This window comes from Anser cygnoides, chromosome 19, assembly GCF_040182565.1.
Source record: "Anser cygnoides isolate HZ-2024a breed goose chromosome 19, Taihu_goose_T2T_genome, whole genome shotgun sequence".
Taxonomy (NCBI): domain Eukaryota; kingdom Metazoa; phylum Chordata; class Aves; order Anseriformes; family Anatidae; genus Anser; species Anser cygnoides.
Window position 1 is genome coordinate 4,320,249 of NC_089891.1, and position 13,246 is coordinate 4,333,494.

The 13,246-nt window shown below is 63.0% G+C and overlaps 1 protein-coding gene across 9 annotated transcripts in view; it reads left to right on the forward strand.

The window, feature by feature from the left end:
* Positions 1–13,246, forward strand: part of SEPTIN9 (septin 9) — a 129,622-nt gene that overhangs the window by 88,842 nt on the left and 27,534 nt on the right. The window contains exon 1 of one of the 9 annotated variants that reach the window (XM_013178973.3): positions 4,346–4,499. The exons of 7 other annotated variants lie outside the window; for them this stretch is intronic. The gene's annotated coding sequence lies outside the window, so the exon portion shown is untranslated. Of the gene's footprint in view, positions 1–4,345; positions 4,500–6,586; positions 6,729–13,246 lie in introns of those variants that run through there. One more of the 9 variants, XM_066980053.1, reaches the window with a different exon arrangement.

The window sequence follows — 13,246 nt, forward strand, 5'->3', positions numbered from 1 at the left end:
TCCTGCCCGGCCCCGAAGGAGCTCTGGGATTTCCTGTCTGCTCCGTGGCTTCGTTTCCTGGGCAGAAAAAGCCTTGCAAAGGACGAGCTCGGTGAATCAGACGCCTCTGCGTGGACCCTGGGACCCTTTGTCCCCCAGTAGCAAGGCGGTGCCCCCGCGTGTCACCTGGGGAAGGAGCACAGGGAGGCGATGGGAGCAGTGCAGGCGTCCAGCTGTGCCCCAAAACCGCTCTGCAGAGCTCTGGGGCTCGGGCGTTTGGCCTCCCCTCTGCCTGGGGGAGCAGGAGGACTCGCTCTGGGCTTATCTCAGCCTCTCGAGCGGGTTGCGGGGTGGTCGCTAGAACAGCGAGCAGACTGAGGCCGTCTCGTTTTTAGACGTGCAAAATCGGTTTCTCTCTCTTATTGCCTGCTGTTGCTGCTCTGGGGAAGTGGGGACTGGATGGGTTGCACACATTTTCCCTAGAAGAGCCCCTCCTCGGCTTTCACAGCCCCAGCTGCCAGGCTTGCTTCTCAAACAGTTTGCAGAGGCTCAGATATTGGAAGGGCAAAGCGGTGCCTGCAGGAAATGGCTGAAGCTTCCTGCTCCCGGGATGGTGCGAGTGTCAGGGCGGCTCCGGAGCCATCCTGGGCGTCCCGCACCCGGCAAGGAGCCCGGGGTGAGCCAGGGCAGCCTGAAAAATGGGCAAATTGTCCCCTGCTGCTCTGGGCGCGGGGTCTGGGCTCTGTGGGGAGAGCTGGTCAAAGGTGGGGGCAACGCGTCAGCGGAAGGGCTTTGTATCGGGTAAATGAGGGGGGTTTTGGGTCGGGGTGGAGGCGGTGGATGGAGAGGCGCTGAGTGTTGGTGCAGTGTTTGCTGCGGTTTTATCTGCCGCCGAGAGGGCCCCTGCCATCCCGAAGTGACAGGGGAAGGTCTGAAAGAGATGGATGACGAGGATCTGAGTCAGTCTCGCGCGGCTGGGGCCGGAGCGGGACCTCCTGCATCTGTCAGCAGGAACAATGCTGAATGAGTGCCTTAGTCAGAGCCAGAAAATTCTCCCGGCGCGGACGGTTTCGCACTTCGTGCTGGCTGAGCACCATCTACCTGGCCAGGCAGGGAATAGCAGCTCCCTGCCTGTCCGTGCAGGATGGGGATGCGCAGAAATGGAAGAGAAATGGGAGGTTTGGGGAGGGCTGTGCGCCTTCGGATGTGACTCGGCTCGCTGGGGATCGCTGCACCGCTATGGGAAGCTCTCCAAACCCCAGCTTGTTGGTTGGAGCATGGAAATTTAGGTAATTTTAATCAAATTCAATCGAATTGCCATCGGTAGGCTGAAAATGGCCTAAGCAATGTGGGTGGGAACCCACAGTTAAAGCAGAGGCCGGAGGTGGGAGCTGTGGAGCGAGCAGGGTAACCCTAACGCCTCCGATGCTGTGCCCTACAGCACCTTGGGCAACTCTGATCTCACTCGCGCTGACTTTCCCCTGTTAGTCACTGATAATCCCAAAATTGCCCGTAATGAAAGACAAATGAAGGCTACTGTGTCTGCGCTGGGACGTGTCGTTCCGGTGGCAGGAGCTGAAGCAGTGCCTGCAGTGCCCCGTTGGCTGGGTGCACCAAGCCGTGCACAGAGCAGCCTCCTGGGGTTTTGTCCTCAGCCCTTTCTTTCCCCATGCAGGGTGGTTTCACGGGGTGTGGGGGAAGAGCCATCCCCTTTCCCTGTACATGGTGCGAGGAGCAGGGGGGAGGCCACACGCCAGGGGCTGGGAGGGCTTCGCTGTCCCGGGTTGCGGGCAGCAGCTGCCCTGCTCGCCCGTCTCAGAGCAAAACCTCGAGGAAGAAGGCGGTGAAGCAGTTCCCCACGTGGGTTCCTGGGGCCGTGGGTGCCCTTGGGGAACTCAGCGGGAGAGGAAATGTCCTTCTTGGGGCCGCTGAGGCATTTCGAGCCTTGCAGCTTTCTGCCGAGCAGCTGCGGTGAAGCCGTGGCTCTGCAGGAAGGAGGAATATTGTTGTGTGAATCGCCGGGCGGCTGATTTATTTCTCTTCTTTCTGGCTGACCTCCGGGGTCCCCTCCGAGCCCTTCCGCGGGCCGGCTCGTCCCGGCGTGGGACGTGCCCCCCTTCCCACGGCTCTGCGGGGACGGGAGAGCCGGGCTGCGGCGCTGGGGGAGCCTCGGAACCGGCTGGGAAAGGTTTGGGGAGGGCTCGGCCAAACGCTGCGCAGAGGTCGGTGCGCGTCTCGCCCAGCTGCGGCTATCAAGGAGCCAAAGCTGCTCCCTAAGGGAGCCTCGATGCAAAATGGGGGGGAACTTGGGGTGCAGGGGGTGAGTCTCAGCAGGCTTCCATGCAGCCCTGAGGTCCTGCTTTGTTCAGAGCTTGCTTAAAAAAAATACTCTAAACAATAGGTTTGCACCTCAGCCTGTGCTTGGATGCTCCTAAACTCTGGATCTGGGGTCTGTTCTTGGACACCTCTGCGATGCTTTGCCTTCAGCACCAAAATGGTCCAATTCTGCCTTGTGTCTGAGCGGGGGCTGGTGCCCCGAGTGCTACCGGTGCTGCGGGGACGCGGGGGACAGCAGGGTTTGGGGCCCAGGAAGCGCTGAAGTCAGCAGCGCTGCCAGCTCCCGGGGCGAGAAGCGAGCGCGGCGCCCTGCAGAGCCGCAGACCTCAGGGGCTGCGGGGGCGCAGAGCGAGGCGCTGCTCTTATCTGCCTTCATCTGCAGCTTGCGGCGCCGCTTCCTGGGGACAGAGGCAGCTCTGAGAGGGTTGGGGGCTGCCGTGGGGCCCGTCTGGTTGCGCTGGCTGGGGGGCGCTGGGGCTCGCTGCAGCTTGGGGCTGGGTTTGTGGGACGGGGCTTTGGAAGCTGGCGGGGAGCGCGGTGCTGAGTCCCTGGGGACCGGTGCGTGGAGCAGCCCCAGCCCCGGTCCTGCAGCCTGCTGCAAGCTCTGGTCCGTGGAGGAAAGGAGGATGAGGCCGGGGGGACCCTTGGTGTCTGAGAGGTTTGTGTCCAGGAGAGCTGCTCTGAATTTATCCGGTGGGACGATCTTCTTCCGCTGGGTCGGAAGGCGGTTATGGGGCTGCTGCTGTGGGGTTGGGTTGTGTGCGCTGCGCGGCTGGGCGTTGGGTGTAGCAGAGCTGAACAGGTACAGGGGAACCCCAAAATGGAAACGTGAGCCAGGCGTGCCCGGTGGGTCTGAGGAAGCGTTTCTTGTACTCACACCTGGAGCTGCTCGCCCCTGCCTTCCTGGGGGAGCTGCCTCCCCAGCAGCTCCCGTGGCGGCTCCTGATGTTCTGCTGCCACCTTACTCAGCGGCAGCTGCTAACCGGGGTGCCTCAGCCTGCCCAGCGAGAGCAACCTCAGCCTTCTGCCACGTGTGTGTGGATGCCGTGGTCTTGGTGCTGAGCGCAGCTCCTGTCCTGCGTGTGCGTAGCGCCGGGGGGGCCGCAGGGGTGATGCCGAGCCCCGGGCACTCGGTTCCCGCTCGGCTCCAAATTATGGCTGTGGCCGCGGTATGTACTGAAAGGGCCTGGGGGCAGTTAGAGCCACCAAAATTGGAACTAGGTGCCTAAGCACCTCTTTGGCTGTCAGCCCTAACCCCTCCGTGTCCCCCAGCGCAGCACCGCCCCGGCTGGAGGAACAAATGCACAGAACCCCACGGCGTGCGCTGCTACGGGGAGCTGGGTGAAGGGCGAGCAGGGGGCTGGATGCCGCGCTGGGGGAGCTGTGAGCCCCACGTGGGTTAAACACCGTCACCAGGCTGTCGCCTCGGGGCTGGTCCTGGTGGCGGGGTGCCTGGCGTGAGGGATGGAGCCCGTCGCAGGCAGCCCTCCCGTTAGGGCTCGGCACCGCCGTGGTAGCGCCGTGCTGCAGACACCTCCCGCAGGCAGCAGGAGAGGGGCTCAGCTCCATCCTGAACCTCTTCCAAACTCCTCCTCGGGCGCAGGACGTCCCGTGGGATTACGGGGCGCGTGAATGGGGGGCTTTCTTGGAGGAGGCTGAGCAGCCCCCAGAGGGCTCGCATGCAGAAGGAAGAGCACGTTGCCAAATCGTAGGAGGAATTCCCACGTTCCCGTTCCTTCCACTGGCTGCCAAGCCCTCCTCCTTTCCTCCAAAGCTGATGTATTTAGCTGGATTTAACCTTTGCTCAAAGAAGTGAATAACAGGGCTCTGTTACTTTTGGTTTCTGGGTGTAAATTTACGATTCAGAGACGGTTTTGTACACACAGCACGATTCTGCTGGGAGAAAAGCCGGGGGAGAGACCAGCCGGGAGCGAGCGCATCACTCGGGGCTCCTTTGTAACCGGGACTTTCCGGGGGCCTGCCGAGAGGTTTCTCTTCCTTCCTGCTCAAACAAACTCCGCCAGGGCAGGCTTTAGGTGTCAGTCAGATCTCGCCGTTTCAGCACGAACGGAAGGGCAGCGGCGTGGGACTCGGACTCCTCGTGCCTGCGGTCACCGCGGCGCTGCCCGGCCGCGTGCTCTGCGCCAGCCCTACTGCAGCTCGCCCGACTCGGCGCGGCGGTGGTGAGTGACGGTGCTTCGGGGAGGAGGAATTTTTTTCCTTGCTGATTTTTGCAGCTGAATGCTACAAATCCGGGTACGGTCTGCTCGGGGTGCCCAGGTTTGAGGTTTCCAGGAGGTGGAGAAGCAGGCGGGGCTGTTGTGCGTCAGGGAGGCACAGCTCCTGCTGGTGTCCTCTGTCCTGGGCGCTATTTGTTTGTCTCCTGTGGTCCTAGCCCTGGTGACAGTGATGCTAACGATTGTCACCAGTCGTGTAATCAGCAGTGCCCAGCTCTGCCAGTGTGTGGACCGGGGCCTGGGTACCTCTGTAGGTTCGGTGCGCTGTATGGGGAACCCTAAAGGTGGAACAGGCACCATCCTCTGCTCCTGTGCGTGGTTACACGCCCCGTCTCTCCGGCCAGGAGAAGTCCTGATGGAGCTCAGCTCTACCCCAGGACACTGTGTGGCCTGTAAAGAGCTGCGATGGCCGTTTCCAACTCAGCAGGATTTGGCTCCTGCTTTATTCCAAAGACCGGCCCCTCTGGAACTCATTAGGAGGACGCCCACGTCGGTGACCCTGAGGTGCTCCTGGCAGCAGCCAGCCGTGGGGGAGCTGCCGCCGGAGCGGGGTGCTCCAGGGGGCTGTGGGGGCACCATTAGCTCACTGCGGGACCCCCAAGGCAGCACAGGGTGTTTGGGGTCCCCAGTGCCCCTTAGGTGTCGGGAGCAGGCTGGCCCCGGGCGAGCGATGCCCTCCTTCAGCCGGACCTCCAGGGAGCGGCTGGACACCTCCGAGCTGTGGCAATCGCATGTGGTCACAGCCCAAGCTGTGGGATTTGGGAACTTCAGAGTGGGATTTGGAGTAATTGCCAAAAAAATACCAACTCATTGATGATAAAAAAGCACAGCCGGTGGCATCACAGCCAGGTCGGGATGCTGACCCGGGCAGTGACCCCACAGGGTCTTTTTCTCAGAGCCCCGTGCCATCTGTGTAAATCTCTGCTCTCCCTTTAGCTCCTGCCCGCAGCACTCCCTGAAAGTTGCCCAGAAATTCCACCCTGGTGTAATTTAGGATACGCTCCAGCCTGCCCCGAGAACATCTGGTATCTGTGCATTGGATGATATTAATCATAGCGCAAACACAGCCAAGTGTTAAATGGCACAGCCCTCCCACCTCCCCCCTTTTAAGTGAAGGCTGTTTCAGCGTTCCGGCCATAAAATTAACCTAGCAGCCCGGGCAAGCGGCGATCTGGCAGGAACAACTGCTGTGTGGGACGGAGGGATGAGCAGCGCTCTTACGTGGGCCAAGAACCCGTGTGCTCCTACGGCTTTTGTAAATCCCTGCGGAGTTCGAAGCTATTTCCTGGCGTTCTGCACCTCCCGAAGCCACGAAGGTTGGCGCATGTGTGACCGCTCCCGGAGCATTGCCTGGGGAGCGGAGCCTGCCGCTGCTTGGGGTCTGGATCCTGCTCCCCGCTGGCAGGAGGGCAGACAGCCCTCCCTCGCCCGGCTTCGCTGCACTTCATCCAAGTGCCGCGCAAAGGGGCGAGACGCTGCTGGGGCGAGACGGGGGCGCAGAGCTGCAGAGCCTCTTTCTGTGCAGGGTCACACCACCGCAGTGTGTGCCTCTGCTTGCTCCTAGGTGCTTGAGTTTCTGCTCCCTGGACTCCAGGTTTCCCATAAAGTCAGGGCAATGAGCACACGGGACTGCCCCAGGAGGTTTTTTTAGTCCCGTTTCCCTCGGGAGCAGCCACTGCCCAGGTGGCAGACAGCGGGCAGACCCGCAGCAGCCGCTCCCGGCTCTGATTCGCCCCATGTTACCCAGGAAACGTGTGGCTGAGTTTAAAAGACAGAAAAAAAAAAAAATCACAGCCGTGTCTCAAGTGCTGGTGCAGCCAGCACCTTAACCACGGAGCTGTGCCTGGCGAGGAGGCAGCCCCGGCCTCGCTGCACGGGGGGGGGAACTCCTCTGTGGTGCCTTTGATGTTGGCAGGATTTACCCGCGCTGCCCTGGGAGAAACCCGAGTGCTTTTCATGTCTGGCTGCGAGGCAGGCAGCGAGCCAGGAGGGATTTGATTCGCAAGCCCTGTGCGAGGGGAACTGGGCGAAAACTCCTCCGAAGTTTGGGAGACGCGGGGCGGGGAGCCGGGACGCAGCGGGCCCACGTGCTCCGTAGGCGGGAGGGCAGCAGGAACGGGCGCTGCAGCATCCTCGGCTCCGGCGAGCGTTGGCCTTCCCCTGCTCCCCGGCTGCGTAAGTCTCTGCCCGAGCAACACCCAGCCTCTGGGAATCAAATCCCCGTGGCGAGGGCCGGGCTGGGGTCTCCACGGCTCGGTGCGGGCGTTTGGAGCCCTCGCCGCGAGCCCGAGGAGCGCACACGGGAAGGGAAAGGGCAGGAGGGGGGAGCGGAGCGGCGGCTGAGCACGGGGGAGGAAGCGAGGGAAAAATACCAGGGGCATGATGCAGGCGTCGGCACAGGGGAACGCTTTGTCAGGGCCTGCGGTACGGGAAGGCTTTTCTGAGCGCGTGGCTCTGCGTGCCGGGGTGGGCGCCGGGCTGGTGCCCACGGCTCGGGGTGTGCCACAGGAAGGGGACGCAGCTGGGGCTGGAGCACCCAGGGAGCGGGAGAGGGGGGCAACGGGGGCCAGTTCGGGGCGACGGGGGCTCCTTTCGCAGCACCGGCACCTTTGGGTGCTGGCTCCAAGCTCGCTGGCACCCCGCGGCGGGCAGCCAGGTGTGGGTGTCGGTGGGACGCGGCAGCGGGAAGGCGCTGACCCAGCCTCGCCTGCCCGGCACGTGCGTGCCCGTGTCGGCTTCGCCCTCTGCGCTGGCGGGGCTTCTGCGCTGCTGCTGCTGCTGGAAAAGCCAGCCCTGCAGCGCCGCGGGGAGCCTGCGCGGCTGCGTGAGGGAGCCTGGCAGCCTGCGCGCCTCTGCTCTGGAGGCTGGTGGTGGAGGGGGGGCGATAGGGCTTCGGTGGGGTAAGGGGGGGGGTTGGGGGAGGCTGGCAGGGCCCCGGGACCCCGACTGGCTGGCTGTGGAGGGGACGCAGGCACTGACAGTACTGATCTCCTGAGAGCAGAACCACCGGTCCCCTGGCTGTGCCCGAGGCTGTGCTGAGCCTGGGCAGGCTGCAGGCACCTTGGGGCCCCTCTGTGCCTGGGGACACCCCCCAAAAAGTAAAAAAAAAATAAAGAAAAGGCAGGGGGAGGTGCAGGGCTAATTCCTTCCAGCTGGGGAGATGCTTGGGCTCTTGCCCCGGGACCCTGGCCCCACAGGGGGGCCCTTCCTGTGTCACCCCCCTCCCCCCACCCTCTTATCTCCCCTTGATTTTCTCTGGAACTGGCTCTTTTGGAACAGCCCCATCCAGCCTCTCCTGGGGCTGTGGGGCTGGATTTGGGGCTGCGGTGGGCAGCACAGGGCCCGATCCTGCTGCCAGCTCCCACACGTCTGTCCCACAGAGCCAGTGCCGTGCTGCAGCCTGGTGAGCGTGACGGCGGTGGGAACCATCAGAGCTGGGGAGAGGAGGGGGCGCTTTCCTTCCTTTTTTTTTTCTTTTTTTTGGATGATATTTTAACAACAGCTCCTTATTCTTCTCCTGCCACCCGGGACGGCTGCTTGCACAACGGTCGTGGGAGAGCGGGAACTCGCGTGTCTAAGCGGCACGACGGGAACCCTCGGGTCTCGCTGAGCGCGGTTTGTCCCAGCTCGGGGTGCAGGCAGCTCGGGGTGCAGGCAGCTCGGGGTGCCAGCCCGGCCAGCCGTGCAGCTGAAGCTGCGTGCTGTGTGCCTGCAGGAAACGTTCCTGCCCTGCTGTCCCCAGGGCGCGCGCCCTCACCCGGCACCTTTACGCGCAGCGGGGGGGGTCCTGCCTGGGAAGGGCTTGTCCTGGACATCGTCAGAACTTCTCTTTCTAAATCCACCCCTTGTGCAACCAGACCAGAAGCATCCGGGGTGGGTCTGGCTGGACACGTTCGGACCTGAGACCGTCTCCAGCCCCGTGAAGGCGCTGCCTGCCCCGGTCGGGGCCGGGGAGCAGCTAGGCGCCAACGGGGCCATTGTTGGTGCCGTGCTGCGGCTTTCGGCGGCACACTGAGCTGTCTGTCTGCGGCTCGGCAGGGCTTTCATCGTTAAGGGCCAGAGGGCACCGACAGAGCGTCGTGGTGGCTGCCCTTGTGCACATCCCAGCTCCCCGCTCCTTTTCAGAGCCCACCGATGCCCGCTCTGTGCCGTGCGCCGCGAGCTGGGCTCGCGCTCACTGCTTTCAGGGGTGGACTTGCATGAACACACAGACCAGAGGAGCTCAGGAGCATCTCACTGCAGCACCGGGCGACTTTGGGGGCTAATATCCCGTGTGGTGAGTGAGCTGCCCTGTTTTATGGCGTTCCCACTGCTGCGTTGTGCAGATGCTGCGCGGGGCGGACGGAGCGGTGCTGCAGCCCCAGCTCAGGTGCCACTGCCGGAGCCTCGCCGTCGGAGGGTCCGGGCTACCCGGCACTAGGGCTGGGTGTTTGTTTGCCTGGATTCCCCCGCAGGATGCGTGGGCCTGGCTCGGGCGATGAGAAATTTGCATGCGCAGGCAACGCTTGATCGAGTTTGTGGTTTTGAGCCGAGCGATGATGGCTCGGGCACCGCCTTGTAAAAGCACGAGCTGCCTCCTTCGGGCTTGGCCTCCGCTGTGGGTACGTGTGAACCCCTGCGGACTGTTACCCTGTCCAGACATGACTGCAGGCGGTAGGGTACAGCACCGTCACACATCCAGGATGCGTGCCCTGCTCACAACCCCATTTCAGGGCCCTTCAGGACGTCGGGGACAAAAAAAAAAAAAAAAAAAAAAACACAAATGTGTAGAGTACGTGGAAGGCTGCGTAGCCAAGAGCTCGGGGAGTTGGGGCCCCTGTGTTGCTTTTGTGGTTGCATTGCGTGACTTTCTGTGTTGAGAGCAAAATACCTGTGGGGTCACGGGGCTCGTGGGTAGCTCGACGGGGACGTGCCGAACCTCCCAGCCGTTAGCGGGGTGTGTTCTGCTGGGGATTGCAGCGCAAGGTGCGCAGGTGGAGCCCGCTGTGACCGATGGGTGGCTCATGCCCTGGCGGCTCCTGGATGCCTGTCCAAGGGGAATCTGGGCATCCCCTCCCCGAGCACTTTGTACAGCCCGGGTCCTAAATGCTGCCATTTCCCTCAGGCTGCGATGCTGTCCCCGTCGAAGCTACGCAGGGGCTGGGTGAAGCCCAGGCTGGAGGCTCCCAGCCCTTCTGGATGTTTTATGCTTGGTGAGAGTTGTGATTTTATGGCAAGACTCTAAATATAACTGCACTTTAATTCATTTATCTCTAAAACTTGATGGGCATGTTGCGGAGAGGGGAGTGGTACAGCTAGCTCGTTCATTTAAAAAAAACAAAACAAAAAAAAAACCACAAAAGCTCTGATTAAAGAGTTAATGTTGAAGACCGAGCCTGAGGAGTGCCTGTCCAAAAATCCTGCCGGGAGCAGACATATGGCAGGCGGTGTCTCGGGGTGACAGGAGCATGGTGGACACAAATCCCATGTGTCCCGTGTGTGGGGATGCTCCAGCTGCCCCCATAGCACGTGTGAGCGCTGTCCATGGCTCGCAGGCTGGGTGGTGGCCCCGGCAGCGACCCTGGGCTGGGGTCGCAGCCTCTCTCCCCAAATCCGCTGGAAATCCCCCGTGGGAAGAGCTGCTACGGCTGGCAGGGGGCTCTGGGCTGGCAGGGGGCTCTGCGTGTGCGGGGCGCGGGTGCGGGGCACCCAGGTGGAGTTTGGGGGCGGCGCTGCCTCCAGCCCAGTAAATCGCGTGGAAATGATGCTGGGTCTGGGGACGCGTCCCTCTTGTCCCCCAGCACTGCTCAGGGGCTGTCACCTTCGTCCAGCTTGCCCTCCTCCTCCTCCTCGTGCAGAAGTGATTTATCTCCTGCTTTCTGGCCTCCCCCCGGGCTGGTTCCACTTGCCGTGGGCTCCCAGCCCGCTGCGCGGGGCTGTAAAAGCCACATTTTCTTTGGGAATCGGATTAGGGCCCCTTCTTCTGCGCTGGCGGATGGCAGGACATGAAGCCTCCCTTTGTCCCGCGGCATTTCTGGCCCAGCTGCAGCGCGTTAACCCTTTGTCACCGGGGGTGACACAGAGCCGGCGGCGAACGGCCCTTTGCTGAGCGCCGGGACCTTTCCTGCGTGGTGCTGCAGGAGGTGAGCAGGAGGCAGGGTGGGCTCGGGGCCCTTCCCCAGCACCAGCCTGGCTGGGAAACCCTAAAACAGCCCCCCTGGGGCTGGCAGCGGGAGCAAACCCGCGGCTGGTGCCCAGCCAGGCGCTGGCACAGGCTGGGGCAGAGGCATCCTTGGGGCAGGGGAGCTGAGGACTCGATCAGCGCCTGTAGCAGGGCTGTTACATGCACAAAGCGCCCGTACGGCTCCCGGGAAGCTCCCAGCCCCCCTGCCCGGGGTGCGAGGAGGTGACGTGGTTTGGTGCCCGCTGCTTGGCTCTGACCTGCCTTGGCCGAGCGCGAGTGCAGGTGGCCGTGCGCTGGGGACGGGCGGTGGGTGCCCGTCCGCACGTCGTGGTCGTGCCGCACCCCCGGGGCTGGGGGCTGCGGTGGTTGTGTTTTATTCAACTACGCTGTGCTGTGAAAGGTGGTGGAGCTGCGTTGCTCCTCTCGGCCTCGGGTTTTTTGTGTATTCACGTGAAAGGCAAATTGCAGGAGGACTCACCCTTTCTGCTCGCAGGCAGAGCTGGTCGGGGTGCCCGGGGCAGCTCCCTGCTGCGGGCACTAACCCCAGTTATCGGGGCAGCTCCCGGTAAGGGCAGAGCAGGGATTTCCCCGCTGGGATCCTGGACCGAGTCAAACCGTCACCGGGAGCAGTTGGCGAGGCCCCTGACAGCCGCCCTGTGGGACTTTGTCGGACGCCCACTGCGTTCTCCCAGCGCCCCTCTGCTCCTTACACGCCAAGACACGATCGCCCCGAGGCGAACGGTCGCGGCCGTGCTCTGCAGCACCCTGCAGCTGCACCCAATTATCCCGCTGACCCCGGCCCCACGCAGGGCTTGGGAGAGGCCTCGGGGCCGGCACAACCCCAAGGGCCACCGGCCCCAAAACAGCTGGGACGGAGTGGGGCTGGCTGACGGCCCCGGGGGCTGCGGGCAGGGAGCAACGCTCCTCTTGCGCTCCTGGGTCTCCATCCCGCCCGTTGCCCCTTCCCCGTCCTCCCAACCCTTCCCCATCCAGTGCTTGGTGCTTTTTTGCAAACCTCCTCGGTCTGTCTGTGCCGCTGCCGGTCGGAGGGAAGTCAGTGGTGATGGAGGAGAGCTAAGCCGCCACAAGGAGCCCTGCGGAGTCCCCTCATCTCTCCAACTTGTCCTTTTGATGGTTTTTGAGCAGCTCCTGGGCCTGTTGCCCCATGGGCCAGGGGGAGGATGGTTTCCTTCTCCCTCCAAGGACAAGGCACTGGGCACAAGAGCGAGGTACGTTTCCTCCCATCCGGGCTGTGCCGTCTGTCCCGGGTCCCTCTCAGCCACAGCATCAATGCACAAAGACAAATCAGCCCCTGAAAAGCAAAATCGGTGCCCAAATCAGTGACGCAGGGGGAGCAGGTACCAGGTGCCCTCTGCTTCCATCCAGACTGGCACGCCAGTGGCCAAACTGGTGGCCCCTGCAAGCGGCAGGATGTCGGGAGAAACTTTTTTTTTCCTGCTTGATTTATTTTTTCCAAACATTCGCGACCCAGGAGCAGCTTCCTAGCAGAGTCCCTTCCCTTCTGGAAAACGGTGGATTGCTCGAGCACGGCGAGGAGCTGCGGGAGGGCAGGGTGCTGCTGCCGAGGCCCGGCCTCCCTGCGCGGCGCTGTCTCGTGCCAAGGACACGGTGCCAGCTGCACGCGTGTGAAATAATTCCTTCCTTCCTCCCCGCCTGCCTTCCTGGGGCTGGAGGAGCTGCTCGCTCCCGGTGTGGGAGCGCGCTGTCCCTCGGGGAGGGGGGACACGGAGAGACGGGGGGGTGTTGGTGGCTCTGAGCGTGGCCTCCAGCAGAAAGGGGGAAGCCCCCGGCTGTGGGTGTAACGCGGGGCTCTCGGGGTGGCAGCAGGTTTTGTTGCTTGCTCCTGGCCAAGGAGGGGCTGAGGGTGATCACGGAGCCTGCGGGGTCCCCGCGCTGCCCCGCTGCCATCTCGGCTCGGGAAGACTTCACCCACCCCACGGAATTCCTTTTAGGCAAGCACCGCTGCAATGCCTGCACAGACGTCCTTCCTACACGGGCTGCCAGCGAGCAACCCGAAAGCTGGGTGGCTCGAAAGGGGAAAAATTAAACCGGCATCAGGCTCGGGAGCCCCGCAGTGAGAGGGAGGAGACGGCGGTGCCGCGCTGGGCTCTGCACCACGGGGCCCTCGGGATGTGCAGAGGGCACCGCGGGCTTATCGGCCCCAGCGCTTCCTGCCTGGGGGCTGGGGGCAGGCCTGCAGCACGGCTGCTGGGACGTGGTGGTTTGGTTTAGTTGCTGCTGGCGGCGAGGAATATTCTGCTCTTGCTGGCAGGGACAATTTCTTTCGGTGTTAAATTTTGGGGTGTTTGATCTGCGAGGCCGTGTCCTTTTCCACGGTCGTGCTGCTTCTGCTGCATCTGCTGGTGCTCCCCCCGGGTCTCTGGCTGTGCTTTTCCTTCTGCTATTGATTCGGGGTTACGATAAGTACAGCTGGCAGGGCTTCCAGGGTGCTGAGTGCCCGGCGCATCCACTGGAGTCAGCGGGGCTGTGCAGGTGGTCAGCACTGCTG